Source organism: Oryctolagus cuniculus, chromosome 17 (genome assembly GCF_964237555.1).
Source record: "Oryctolagus cuniculus chromosome 17, mOryCun1.1, whole genome shotgun sequence".
Lineage (NCBI taxonomy): Eukaryota > Metazoa > Chordata > Mammalia > Lagomorpha > Leporidae > Oryctolagus > Oryctolagus cuniculus.
In genome coordinates, this window is record NC_091448.1 from 63,827,755 (window position 1) to 63,842,968 (window position 15,214).

General features: G+C 43.5%; 1 protein-coding gene and 1 long non-coding RNA gene across 9 annotated transcripts in view; one reads left to right on the forward strand and one right to left on the reverse strand.

Annotated features, from left to right (window-relative positions):
* LOC127490177 (dynein regulatory complex subunit 3-like) overlaps window positions 1–15,214 on the forward strand; it is a 40,819-nt gene that overhangs the window by 10,964 nt on the left and 14,641 nt on the right. The window lies entirely within an intron of this gene.
* On the reverse strand, window positions 761–15,151 carry LOC138846289 (uncharacterized). Of its 7 annotated transcripts, none has more exons than XR_011383751.1 (6): window positions 14,954–15,151; window positions 13,631–13,706; window positions 11,290–11,343; window positions 9,834–9,940; window positions 2,435–2,766; window positions 761–1,469 (listed from the first exon to the last, which is right to left on the reverse strand). It is a non-coding gene; the product is annotated as an uncharacterized lncRNA (long non-coding RNA). The 7 variants fall into 7 exon arrangements; XR_011383749.1 differs by having other exon boundaries at window positions 2,988–9,940; XR_011383753.1 differs by lacking the exon at window positions 9,834–9,940.

Here is a 15,214-nt window from a genome sequence, read left to right on the forward strand (position 1 = left end):
ACAGTGAGAGAGAGAGACAGAGAGAAAGGTCTTCCTTTTGCCGTTGGTTCACCCTCCAATGGCCGCCGTGGCCAGCGCGCTGCGGCCGGCACACTGCACTGATCCAATGGCAGGAGCCAGGAGCCAGGTGCTTTTCCTGGTCTCCCATGGGGTGCAGGGCCCAAGCACCTGAGCCATCCTCCACTGCACTCCCTGGCCACAGCAGAGGGCTGGCCTGGAAGAGCGGCAACCGGGACAGAATCCGGCGCCCCGACTGGGACTAGAACCCGGTGTGCCGGCGCCGCTAGGCGAAGGATTAGCCTAGTGAGCCACGGCACCAGCCATCGAGTGGAATTTTAAAAAAGATTCTCATTTAGCACATCTGTGTGAGAGATGCTTTATGTTTTCAAATTTTTCTTTCTGTAGTTTCAGATAATGTGAAAACCCTCGTTCCCATGCATTTTCCTCATCAGTGGCTAGTATAAGTTTTTAATGTTACGGGGTGATTTTATTAAACACATTACACTGTACAAGCATATTTTGCATTTACAGTGTATTTTATTTCTAGATTTTCAGCATGTATTCTGTTCCATTGCTTCAGTTGCTTCTGTGTTGTCACCATTGCTGAATAATCTTGTCTAACTCTGTACATTCTTAGTTTCCTCTCAAATCTGTTTGATTTATGTTCATTCTTATATTACCTTCCTTTATGTACCACTCTTGTATTACCTATTTAATTTAATTTTTTCTTCTCTAATTCATTTTTACTGAATTCTAATTCTTTTTCTTTTGGGTATTTACATAGTAATCCAATTATTATTCATACTTGAATTGTTCTGATTATGACAAATTTGTTCTTTTTCAATCTAATATTTTATTTATGTCAGATCATTTTAATGCTATATATATTTTTGTTGTTGTTTAGTAATAATGTCTTTCATGTGTCTTCACTTTGCTTTTTTATTCTCTATTGCTCTGTGTGTGAATTGCAACTGTGCCTATTCCATGTTCATGTTGGAGCACAATGGCTCTATGCTGTTTTATGGGGAGGCTTCTGTGTAGGTTGTTAGGAGACAGGCAGGGAAGAATCTTCTGGCATCATATTTTAAAGTTTCGTATGAGCTTATGAATTGTACTAAAACATGGCTCTTCTCTATTTTCTGGAAGCTTCCTTTCTGCTATTTTTTCATCATATGTTAGAATTTTCTCTTTACCTTGATTTTAGTTTTGCCAACATTCACATTGGATTCTCCTCCCAGTGGAGCTTCCTCATTGTAGATCTCTGCTCGGAAACAAGTGCATGTGCTTATGACTTTTGTGAGTTACTTCTTCCTAGGCCCCACCAGCATCAATGAACCTTACAGAAAACCTGCTACTCTTTAACACATCTTAGCTGATTTCAGCTTTTCTCTTAAAGGCATCCCATCAAATTTCTCCTCAGGACGAAGACTTCACTTTTCTTGGAAATTTTGGATCTTGGATACTTCTTACTTTAAAAAAAAAAAAAAGAATTGTGGTTATGTGTATTGGCCATATACATATTTAGTCCCTTTAGGGATCTATTTACTGACATAGAAAAACCACTTTGAAATAATGATCTTGATACCACCCTCCACATATTCTACTATGGCCCCAGCCTCCTCAGGTTTTCCTTCATGGGAAATAAACTAAAAATTCAGGCAGGGGCTCATGGTTTATTAATAAAATAATGCCTTCAAAGACTCAGTGGGCCTTGTGGCACTTTGGCTCCAAAGAGTACCTTGTTACAAGTCATTTTCATGACAGACACAAGCCATCTTTTTATTACTTCTCTCCTGGTCATGATACTTCATCTCAAATTAATGGAAATGCCCTTAGCACAGTGGAAAAATGATAGTAAGAAATATTTCCTTCAATGTGGTCTTTAAACTAGAGCACACTATTTTCTTTAAAATTCTTACTCAGTTTTTATATCAAAGTCTCATGAAATTGATTGCTTCATGCTTGGGGTTTGAAAGCAAATTTTCCCATCCTAGAAATCATCACATTGCTGAACACTATTTTTTTTACTATTATTTAATGGAATCATCTGCTTTCACACTATTTCTATCTACTAAATAAAAATTTTACCAAATATTTGACCCTGCATAGAAAAATCTTTTTGTTTTAATCCTCTGAAATTAGTTTCCTTATTAATCATCACGTTTCAAGACTTGTTTTGTCTTTGCTAACCTTTCTTTTCAAGGTACTCATTCATGATATTCTTTGCTGGACAGGGGAAAGGAGGTCCTGTGTGGGTAATAAGTCACATCTGGAATATCAGAGACATGGTAACATCAAAGTATGCACGTTCTACAAACCACTAGAAGAGTAGCTGATTTGATGTGCAACAGATTAACACACCATTTGGGATGTCACATACAACTGCAGAGTGCTGAGGATAAGTCCCACCTCTGCTTCTCCTCCATTTTCATACCAATTCTAGTGGGAGGCAGATGATGACCATACTCGGCCTCCCCTCGTGGTCATCGCATTTCCCTTTTTTCTCTCTGGTCTTTTCCTTCTCTGCCTCTTCTCATCTTTCTCGCTGGGGCGCTCTGCAGTGTGACACGGACGAATCCTCTTCCTCACCGGGCCCGCGCCTTTCTTCTTCTGCCCACGGTGCTCCATTTCTCTCTGGCCGCCGCCGATACTGCTGCACAGCTGTTGTCGGTGCCTCGCTTTTTCCCCGACATCATTCCTGCAGCTTATGGCCCAGGCCGCCTTGGGTCTTTCTGCTCAAGGTTACCACATCCCTCTTTAAAAATTCTGCCGAGAAAGAGAAGATGCTTTACCCGACTCTTTGTTGCTCTTTCAAATAAACAAATATAAAAATATTTTAAGGGTTCATAAAATTAAATTAAATATATGATTTTATTTTGGTGCAGTAACAATTTGGAATTCATAAAATGCATTTTTAGCTTACACACTTTCCATATATTAAAAAAATGTCTTTTTTGCCAAAAAACTATACCAAAGTAAACTCATACTTTTAAGTCTCTTTCCATGTACTTTCCAAATCTCCCCATGCTTCACCCACTGCAATGTAGGGCAGCCACAACTGATGTTCCCATCCAGGCAGTAGACTTACATTCTGAATATTTATGGAGCCTGAAATAAATTTTGATGCAATTTTAATTTAGAACTAGAGTGAAAAGTTTAGAATACAGTGAGAGTGGACATGAGTTTTAAGTACTCTTTTTCTTTCTTTTTTTTGTGTGTGTACATTTTTTTTAACTTTTATTTAATGAATATAAATTTCCAAAGTACGGCTTATGGATTACAATGGCTTCCCCCCATAACGTCCCTCCCACCCACAACCCTCCCCTTTCCCACTCCCTCTCCCCTTCCATTCACATCAAGATTCATTTTCGATTCTCTTTATATACAGAAGATCAGTTTAGCAAACATTAAGTAAAGATTTCAACAGTTTGCTCCCACACAGAAACATAAAGTGAAAAATAATAGATGATTTTTTAAATGATGATGAAATCAGATCAGACCTATTGTCATGTTTAATCCCAGTGAGAGTCAAGTTGGGAATTGATAATTTCTTTTTTTTTCTTTTTTTTTTTTTTTTTTACAGAAGATCAGTTTAGTATACATTAAGTAAAGATTTCAACAGTTTGCACCCACATAGAAACACAAAGTGAAATATACTGTTTGAGTACTCGTTATAGCATTAAGTCTCAATGTACAGCACATTAAGGACAGAGATCCTACATGAGGAGTAAGTGCACAGTGACTCCTGTTGTTGACTTTACCAATTGACACTCCTGTCTATGGCATCAGTAATCTCCCTATGCTCCAGTCATGAGTTTCCAAGGCTATGGAAGCCCCTTGAGTTCTCCGACTCTTATCTTGTTTAGACAAGGTCATAGTCAAAGTGGAGGTTCTCCCCTCCCTTCAGAGAAAGGTACCTCCTTCTTTGAAGACCTGTTCTTTCCACTGGGATCTCACTCTCACAGAGATCTTTCATTTAGGTTTTGTTTTTTTGTTGTTGTTGTGTTTTTTTGTTTGTTTGTTTGTTTGTTTGTTTTGCCAGAGTGTCTTGGCTTTCCATGCCTGAAATACTCTCATGGGCTTTTCAGCCAGATCCGAATGCCTTTAGGGCTGATTCTGAGGCCAGAGTGCTGTTTAGGACATCTGCCATTCTATGAGTCTGCTGAGTATCTTGCTTCCCATGTTGGATCACTCTCCCCTTTATTTATTCTATCGGTTAGTATTAGCAGGCACTAGACTTGTTTATGTGCTCCCTTTGACTCTTAGTCCTTTCATTATGATCAATGTGAACTGAAATTGATCACTTAGACTAGTGAGATGGCATTGGTACATGCCACCTTGATGGGATTGAATTGGAGTCCCCTGGTATGTTTCTAACTCTACCATTTGGGGCAAGTCAGCTTGAGCATGTCCCAAATTGTACATCTTATGTTTAACAGGGATCACATTTCAGTTTAATTTCAACACTTAAGAATAACTGTGTATTAATTACAGAATTAAACCAGTCATATTAAGTAGAACAGACAAAAAAAACTACTAAAGAGGGATAATGTATTAATTGTTCATTAACAGTGAGGGCTATGCTGATCAAGTCACCGTTTCCCATAGTGTCCATTTCACTTCAACAGGTTTCCTTTTTGGTGTTCAGTCAGTTGTCACCGATCAGGGAGAACATATGGTATTTGTCCCTTTGGGACTGGCTTATTTCTCTAAGCATGATGTGTTCCAGATTCCTCCATTTTGTTGCAAATGACTGGATTTCATTGTTTCTTACTGCGGTATAGTATTCTAAAGAGTACATATCCCATAATTTCTTTATCCAGTCTACCGTTGATGGGCATTTAGGTTGGTTCCAGGTCTTGGCTATTGTGAATTGTGCTGCAATAAACATTAGGGTGCAGACCGCTGTTTTGTTTGCCAATTTAAATTCCTTTGGTAAATTCCAAGGAGTGGGATGGCTGGGTGGAACGGTAGGGTTATCTTCAGGTTTCTGAGGAATCTCCAGACTGACTTCCATAGTGGCTTGACCAGTTTGCATTCCCACCAACAGTGGGTTAGTGTCCCTTTTTCCCCACATCCTCGCCAGCATCTGTTGTTGGTAGATTTCTGAATGTGAGCCATTCTAACCGGGGTGAGGTGAAACCTCATTGTGGTTTTGATTTGCATTTCCCTGATTGCTAGTGAGCTTGAACATTTTTTCATGTGCCTGTTGGCCATTTGGATGTCCTCTTTTGAAAAATGTCTATTGAGGTCCTTGGCCCATCTCTTAAGTGGGTTGTTTGTTTTGTTTTTGTGGAGTTTCTTGATCTCTTTGTAGATTCTGGTTACTCACCCTTTATCTGTTGCATAGTTTGCAAATATTTTTTCCCATTCTGTCGGTTGTCTCTTCACTCTCCTGACTGTTTCTTTTGCAGTACAGAAACTTCTCAATTTGATGCAATCCCAATAGTTGATTTTGGCTTTGACTGCCTGTGCCTCCTGGGTCTTTCCCAGAAATTCTTTGCCTGTGCCAATATCTTGAAGGGTTTCTCCAATGTTCTCTAATAACTTGATGGTGTCAGGTCGTAGATTTAGGTCCTTCAGTCTCCCACTGGGTTGCCAAAGTTATGGAATTGTAGCGTCTCTGGAGAGTACTCACATGAATTCCGTGAGTTCTCTCCCCCACCGTCTCTTTTTTCACAGTCTCAGTTCAGTAGCACCACGAATTTACTAGGTCTTAATCTCCTGTTAATTTGCCCCGCCCAGAGTCAGGTTTTTCTGCTAGGCTCAGGGCTGGTGCAGACCTGAGGTTGCTCTGCTTATGACGTATGTCCAAGATGGCGCCTGCTCTTTGTCTTGATCGCCCTTGAGAGGTGAGAAGAGAGAGAGAAACCCGTGTCCGTACCAGTCACCTTTTTTTTCTCTCTCTCTCTCTTCCAGTTAGCCTGGTGAACTTCCCCCCCAGGGGTCGTTCCCTCTAGTCTCCTCTCTTCACTTGCCTGCCGGTGTCTTGGACTATTGAGGTTCGGCTCACCTTGCGTTCCAGTGATGGTGTGTTGAGTCTGCCGCTGGTGTCCCGAACTGTGGGCTCCCATGCTCTCCACGCAGGTCCACTGTGAATCACGCATTCCGGAAGAGTTTCTTCTGCTGTTTCCTCCCCTACTCTTCCTCGAACCTGCAGTATCTCCACTTTTATTAAACTGTCTCTCCCCGGACTATCAGTGTGCTCCCTTCCTATTACGCCATCTTGCCTCCTCCCTATCCAACTGAATCTTTTTAAAACCCTTGGAATATGAAACTTGAGTTCTCATTTCTTACATGTAAAACACATCAGATATTCCATGAAGTACATGCCTTGACCAATCCCTGTAACTAATAGCTCAATGAAGATTCGATCTTCCTAGGTGTCTTCTAATAACATTCTTACGTTTTCTGAGAGTCAAGATATGAATTTACACTCAGGCTATGTAAACTAAACAGGACTTCAGCAGCGAACAGAAATTACACATCAAGTATACACATACCGAAAAGTAAACAGTACAAAGAGATGAACTTTACTGTAATTATTTCTAGAAAGAGAAAATTATCAGCATGTCTATTTCTCAAGGGGGGAAGAGAGGGAAGGAGTAAGGAGAGGTCATGGCAAAGGGGCCATGGAGAGAGGGGACAGTTAGTTCTCTGAAGGTACTTAGCTCACTGGCCAGGCACAGGATAAGGGGTCAGCAAATGACCATGTATGGTACATCCGTACGTTGGAGTGAGTCCTCTATAAGGACATAAACAGTATGGTCAGAACCAAGAAAAACACATCAGGTATCATTAAGGCCACGGTAGGTTTGTTTGGAAGATCTACTGGAATCAAATCATTTTACCAGTGGACCTCAGAATACCGGAGTCATGTAAAGTACAGAAAACTGATATCTAAACTATAAAGTGATTTGCCTGTCATTACAACATAAGGACTGCCATGACAGAGATGATCTCCTTAATAAAACTTAATAAAAAACTCACAATTCAACTGTGCTGCTCAGTAACTTGCAGCAAGTCCTTTTGAGCAGAAACACATAAAGTCATTTAAGAATAATTACTGCTAGTGATTTGGACTGTACATTAAGAGCTCTGTGTTGTGGAAAGAAGCAGCCATCAAAGAAGGATGTACTTTTCTCTGACGGGAGGAGAGAACTTCCACTTTGCTCATGGTCTTGTCTAGATACTAATGGGGACTGTGGATTCAAATGCCTTCCACAGCCATGGCAGCTCATGGCAAGAGTCTTGGGTGGTCACTGACATCATACATAAGAATGTGTGACAACAGGAGTCACTGTGCACTAACTTCCCATGCAGGACCTCTGTCCTCACTGAGTTGTATTAGGAGAGTTAACTGTAAAACTTGTTCTCCAATAGTTTTTTTAAAATATTGTGTGTATGTGAGTGTGCAAATTGTTACAATCTTTGCATAATATAGAGTTGGTCTTCTGTGTATAAAGTTAACCAAAAACAAATCTTAATGGAGAATAGGACTGGGAATGGGAGAGAGAGGAGGAGGTGCAGTGGAAGTGGGGGTGGGAAGGCAGGTATGGTGAGAACAATCACTATATTCCCAAAGTTGTACTTATGAAATTTGTACTTACTAAATAAAAGTTTTTTTAAAAAAAGTTCTGTGTTTTAGTTATAAATACTATAAAGAGTGGTAAATGATATATAAATGTAAAATTCTAATATATTTAAGATATATACACATTTATTAAATATTCCACATAAAATACTGCAGAATATATATATATCTTTTTCATTATCTTTCGCACATAATTTGATTCTATAGAAATTAACTGAATTCCAGTTAGAATGATTATGTGGTGAAAGTTAACCTAAATCTTTAGACTACATTTGCAAATCAAAGATAGGTTTCTGGGGCTTGGCATTGTGGCAGAGTGGGTTAAGCAGCCCTGTGCAATGCCAGCAAACCACCTGGGCATCGGTTCCAGTCCTGGTTGCTCCACCTCTGATTCAGCTCCCTTCTATTGTGCCTGGGAAAGCAGTGGAAGGTGGCTCAAGTCTATGTGCCCCTGCACCCTTGTGAAAGACCCAGAGTGCCAGGCTCCTGGCTATGACCTGGCCTAGCCCCCACCCATGTGGCCATTAGGAGAACAAACAAGCGAATATACAATCTCTTCATCTTTGTCTCTCTGAAACTCTGCCTTTCAATTAACCAAATTTTTTTAAAGATATATTTATTTATTTAAAAGTCAGAGTTACACAGAGAGAGGAGAAGAAGAAAGAGAGAGAGAGGTCTTCCATCCGATGGTTCACTCCCCAATCGGCTCCAACAGCCAGAGCTGTGCCAATCTGAAGCCAGGAGCTTCTTCCGGGTCTCCCACAGGGCTGCAGGAGCTCAAAGACTTGGGCCATCTTCCACTGCATTCCCAGGCTACAGCAAAGAGCTGGATGGGAAGTGGAACAGCCGGGTCTTGAACTGGTGCCCATGTGGGATGCCAGTGCTTCAGGCCAGTGCGTTAATCTGCTGCGCCACAGTGCCTGCCCCAAATAAATATTTTTTTAAATAGGTTCTTATAAAATTCTCAAAGTCAGATTTGAACAAAGGGTACTTCCTAAGCTGGGGCTCTGCTTACACATTGGCTTGTAACAGAAAAGGTATTGGCATTCCCGCCAGCACAGGCAGCACTGGGAGGAAGAAGCGTGCAAGCCGAGAGCAGGAACCTCGAGGTCGACAGCAGTGGAGATGTATGACGACAAGATTGGTTAAGGTCACCACTTCTCTAACTTTATGGATGCCACCTGAGGCTTCAGAGTGGGGTTCAAGATACCCACACAGGAAGGGGTGTCCAAAAAGCTTATGAAGATGCATATTATGAACAAAACGGTGCATGGACTCCCAAGGCGTCTCGCACCCAAGTAAGCTTATCTTTTCCTTTCATTTGCCCACAAACCATCGAAAGCCCTCCCTTGCCCAAGGACTTCCTGTTTAGGCAGGTACTGGTATTTGTTCCTTTGTTTCATCTCATTAGAGCGAGAAAGGCCAAGCTGTGTCCTCTGTGACACTGGCCTGGGTCTCCTGGCCCCTCCTTCCCGGTGCTCTCCTCAGCCTGATGGTGATGCCTCAGGGAGGTGGCCTGGGAAACCATCCGCTGAACTGTCATTCGGAAGTGGTTTACCTGGGTGATGCCTCCAACTATCACTCCCCATCAACTCCCCCCACACACTCCACCTTCCTCTCAATGTTTCTGTGTGTGGTAAATACAGGGGAAAGTGGACGTTTGATCCTGTGGAACAAGGAACCCTATTCTCCGTCTCCACCTGTGCTTGCTTAGGTTAACACAGGACCAACCAGATTAAAAACAGAAACAAAACTGGGAAGATCTCCCTGTTGGCCTGAGTGCAAGAATGCACAACGCATTACCGGCACAGGATAGGTCCTGGAAGGTGCTGAGAATGGCCACAGTGTCTGTTCCTGAAATGCATTCCTGCCCAGAAGCCTGGGGGACAGCAAGTGACCGTTCCCCCCACTCCTGCAGGTCACCCTGTGATATGCTGCATTCCGTTCACATTCTACAGTCAGCACCCACATTCTATCAGGCCCTCCAGACTTCACCCCCTTTAAAGATAACACAAGGTTCTGCAGGTTGGGCAAATAAAAACACTCAAGAAAGTATACGTAACAGCTCCACCTACGACCATTAATGGTACAACGAAGTCCCTTCTCTTGGTTAGAGATGCAGCTTGTCCCCCAAATGACAGCAGTGGGATGTACACAGTCTAAAACAGAAGAGCGAGAGGTGCAGCATTGCGAGCTCAGCTCAGTGGCTGGGCTCCGCGTGGGAGCACCTGCCACATACCGTCAGGAATGCCTAAGCAACGAACAATCTCACAGCATTACTTGCCCTCCCTTGATGTAGTCAAGGAAAGAAACTTCCGTTTCTACCAAGAAGGAGAGTAACGTTACCTGGAAAAGAAACCCAGAATTAGCTCTAGCAGAACTAACTGTAACCCCGAAGGACATTTTTCCCCTAAATGACACAGAGAAAACCCTACTTCCTAGCATTTGGAAAAAGCACTAAATACATGATAGTTTATTAAAATCTGCTAGGACTGACTGCTCTTACGTTGAAAATTAGCAGAAGAGACTGGACCAGAAAAGAAGAAAAAATTAACTCCTTTCTATGACCAGTTTTCTCGCTTTGAAGAACAGCTTGAAAATTGTCTAAGAGGACACTGTGCTCCTTCTGATTTTAGATCAAAGGGGAGACGAAAGGGCGCTGGAAAATGGTTCAAACTGAAAACCCAGAGTCAGTGAGCCACCCTGCAGAGGGAGGGGCCCGACGCTTCTGACTCAGCTCTGTGCACGATCATCTTCCCTGCGGGTGTCCTGCCTCTCGGGAATCCTTACACAGGAATGCAGAGAAAACTCAGATTTTGCCTCTCCAACGGAAAGTTAATCTCAGGGGGAAAATTTCAGTATTTTTTTACTCAATAAGAAGATTTCTTTTTTTTTAACACTATTTTCAGATACATTCATCTTTGCACCCTACTGCACTGATTTAGCGCAGCATCCATTCCCACAGTTGTAACGCTTAATGCATTATCAACAAGCACCTTCACACCCGTAAAATAAATCTACTTAACAGTTAAGGGAAACATTAAGGGTATGGTCTTTCTACCTTTTTTAAAAAATTTTATTTGACAGATATAGTTAGACAGAGAGAGACAGAGAAAAAGGTCTTCCTTCCGTTGTTCACCCCCCACCACAATGGCAGCAACAGCCGGAGCTACGCTGATCTGAAGCCAGGAGTCAGGCGCTTCTTCCTGGTCTCCCATGTGGTGCAGGGCCCAAGTACTTGGGCCATCCTCCATTGCCCTCCCAGGCCACAGCAGAGAGCTGGACTGGAAGAGGAGCAACCAGAACTAGAACCTGGTGCCCATATGGGATGCTTGCACCACAGGCAGAGGATTATCCAAGTGAGCCATGGCGCCGGCCCCAGGTCTTTCTAAATATGACTTGAACTTTTCCATGTCTGCCTGATTCTCTGTACTCTGACTCCACTGAAGAACACATGAGCTTCCCTCCAGGAACTCAGCCCACAGGAGGACCTGCAGGAAGCCAGGCCACCAGCCCCAGCGGGTGTGCTCCCCTGTGATCACTCCCTAGGCAGGCGACTCCTGTGTCATGTTCACAGTGCAATCCTACGTGAAACAAAGCCCCAGTCTTACTTGTTTCCAGCCTGATTTAAAATGTCCACTTGGGCTTTATTCATTAATTTTAATGTTTAATGGGTAACACAAAAATTGACTTACTGTTCCAGAATTCGTATACTTTTTCTTTTTTCCTTTCTTTTTGGGATTCACCACCTAAAAAAACAGATGAAACAATTCAAACCCGTTAGGTAATTTTGAAGACGGTAGTTTAATCGGCTGCCTTGGCGTCTGGTGCAGGTATTGCTTTACAAATGCTTTGAGGACTCCTGGCCAGTTATCTGGGCACTGCTTCTTTGCACACTTGCTGGGGAGACTCGGGAAAGAGAGCTTCGTTTGTCAGAGGTACTCTCCTCACTCACTTGATGCACTGAGTATCTTTTACCATCTGCTTCTTGGGAACAGGTTGTTAACATCCAAGGCCCACAATAATTATTATTACTTTCTAGAAAATTTAAAGTGATGCATATCTAAGAAATGTAGCTTGTTAGAATTAAATACCCTAACACAACAGATCACCCAACGTGTGAATATCTAAGAGGTTTACCAACCTATCAATTGCTTCATCATGTTAGTAATTTCCACGGAATGCCCATGCTACCTAGTAGGTAGTCTATTTTATTGACACAAGACTGATTTTTTTTTTTTGACCATTGGTTTCGCGAAGAAGTATCAATGCAGTATCAATGCACTCCTACATTTGAACAAAATTGAAGGCACCAAGGAACAAGAGAGTGCCACCTGTCAATCTCACAGGATCAATAAAATACAGCAGTGCCTTAAGAGGCTCTGCCAGCTCTTCTCAATCCACAGCATGGGGACAGCACTTGACCGGGAAAGAAAGATGAAAGACTTTATGAGTAAGTACTATTTGAGCCAGAATTTATTAACGTAAACCAGGGTTCCAATAAAAATGAAATGAACAAAGACAGCAGTCTAGAAAGGGTTTGACTGAAACAGAGGTCACAGACAAACAGATTCAAAATGAGTCTGAAAAAGTGAGCGGGAGCCATGTTGAGGAGATCCTAAATATCAGAGCGCAGGGTTGGGACGCTCTTCAACTGAGGTTTCAACCAGAGCACGGTCTACTCAGTCGACAGCACAGAGATCCACGTAGAGAAACTGGAGACAACAGTCAGGATTCTATTTCTAACCACCTCTGAAGAGGTAACGAGGCACTGGATAAAGCAGTGCCAGGAAGCCTGGCTCCCAAGGAGAACTCAGAAAACAGATTAAACTGGATTAGGACCACCACTACAGAGGGCCTATGTCAGCTGTACTTCATATGTCTGCCTCTCCCATTACACACTGACATTTTCTAGTCATCTTTGTATCCCCAGAGGGATACACAAAATATGGACTATGGAAGACATTTAGTAATTTTTACAAGTGTACAAATTAGTGTGTGGAATACTTAGTGCAGTAAGAAGGTGGTAGGTGAAGGAGACTCCTTCACTTTTAACTTAAAAGAGGCCAATTTTAATGTCCACTCGGCAGAGAAAGGTTATTATTCTTGACGAAACACTAATAATAATATTTTCCTTTGACCTCCACAAGTATTAAATTATAGGAACACAGCAATACCACAGCTCAAGGATGAACAGTGCTAAACTACGCCAGGTGTCCCAACACATGCTTGCTGATCAACTAGTGGAGTGCTTTAAGGCAGAAGTAACTACTGTGGACTTGCTTTAATAAATGGATTTTTTTAAGATTTATTTATTTCAAAGGCAGAGACATACAAAGTGAGGAAGAGACGGAAAAAGAGATCTCTTCACTAGTTCGTTCCCTAAGCCAGGAGCCAGGAACTCCATCCTGGTCTCCCATATGGGAAGTGGGCCCAAGTACTTGAGCCATCCTCTACTGCATTCCAGGCCCATTAGCAGGGAAGTGGATCAGAAGATCAGCAGGGACTTCACTGGCATTCCAAATAAGGGCGCCAGAGGTGTCACAAGCAGCAGCTCAATCCAGGGCCACACTGCAGGCCCCAGCATGATTTCTTATTGACTGTGCATGGCCTTGTCACTCCCTCTAGTTTGCACGTGAATGAGAGCGAAGGCACTCTGCAGATCACAGGCCACTGTGCAGTGCCACTGATCACAACTGAAGCACATTCTCTTTTCTTATTAGGGAAGTTTTGGTGGGCAAGTTGGTAGGAAGACAAAATATAAAAGATGAAGCTTAAAAAATTAACATATCCATACTTAATTTTTAAAGTTTCACATGCAAAAATTCAAAATCACTCCAGATTTAAAAGGCCTTGGGACTTGAAGAGAAATAATATCATTTAGTCTAAGAAACAAGTTGGCTAAAGGAATTTAAATATTCTTAAAATCATATATTGTTGCTAAGTTAACCTGTGGCACTTATCCTTATCCTTTGCAAAATCCATATTTTTAAGACATAGAGTTACTGGAAGTGATTAAAATAAAATGCTTCTCACCTCGTATACATTGAATTGGGACTGCCCTCTAGAAAGTTCCCGGTAGCTTGTTGTAAATTCTCCAATGATATCGTGACTAAAAAGGAAAAAAGTATACATTAAGTCTAGCGATCGTGGAAAAAGCTTGCTATTATTATGCATGTAATAATTATTAACTCTAAGAGACGGATATATCATTGTCCTCTAATTGAAAATCATGTATATACAAGTCTTATTTTTATTAATATTCAGATGTGTAGTCCACCAAAATTCATTTTTACATAGGTATATTAGTATTAAGATCTGCAATCTCAAAAATATTATTTGTTATTAAAATAATTATTTAATAGGATGAAAATTGGAGACACTCCAATTTACTCATCAATGAAGTAATCAAAAATATACAGAAATCTTCAAACTTTCCTGTGGCTGGGGGTAATAAGACACCACTACAGAAAGAAATGACATGCTAGCGTGTCTAACAGTCACCAATCTGCTCTTTAATGACAGCAATTAACAAGTGTTTTGCTAGCACCAACCTGGTAATTCTAAACGTCATCACTACTTCTCGGGGGCCTTCTCAGTTTAGTGAGGAGGGGAAAGAAGTGAGTAAGCAGGGGTGAGTTCTCACTGAGGCTGACCCACGCTTGCATAAAATAAACGTTCAGCACTCAGCCGCAGGGAGAGGACTTCTATTCTACTCCTCTGGAGTCAACGTAATGCCCAATACTATGCTGAACACACAACGCTCTCTCCCTTTCTCTCTCTCTCTCTCCCCGAGGCTGGCAGGGTGGAAGAGGGCGCCCCGCCAGCCCCCAGCACCCCGCCCCACCACGACCCCCTCTACAGCTCGGCTGAGTCGCCTCGCCAAGAGCGAGTCTTGCAACCCGGGGCATTTTCTGGGAGACGCCCAGTCTGAGGGCTGCTGGTACTGACGGGGAGGGACAGGCGTCCGGGACGGCCGGGTGAGCGGGTCCTGGCGGGGTGGGGGGCAGGGCCGCGAGGCTGGCAGGGTGGAAGCGGGCGCTCAGCGTAGCACCACCTCGAGGGGACAGGGAGGGCCGGCCCGGATGGCTAGGGCCGCTGGAAGTCTCGCAAGAGTACGAGCTGGGCCCCAGGGGCGCCTCCTGGCAGGGCATCCCGCTGCCCAGCGGAGGCCTGGCGACCAGGATGCCGGACCCGTCCCGTGAGCTGGCCCCGCTGCCCGGCCCAGGCGCGACGCCAACAGATGCTGCGGGGCTGGAGGCGGGCGACCCTCAGCCGGTAGCGGCCCGCGCGGTCCGCACCAGCCTCGACAGCCGCCGCCGTCGCCCACCCCGGCGCTCGCCGCTCGCGGGGCCTTACCGAGGCACTGCCCCACCGGCGTGCTGAACGGATTCCCCAGCAGGAACTCCATCTTGCACGGAAAGCGCGGCGGCGGACGGGGCGTCCAGTCTGCCCGCCCGGGTCTCCGCCGTCCCCAGCCGCGGTCCCGACCTGACTGACACTTGCCCCCGCCCCACCCTCAGGAACGCCGAGCCCCGGGCCCTTGACCACGCCCCCTTGTCGCGTCTCTATTGGGCAACGCCTACACAGCCCTCATCCGATTGGCCTTCGCCTCTACCT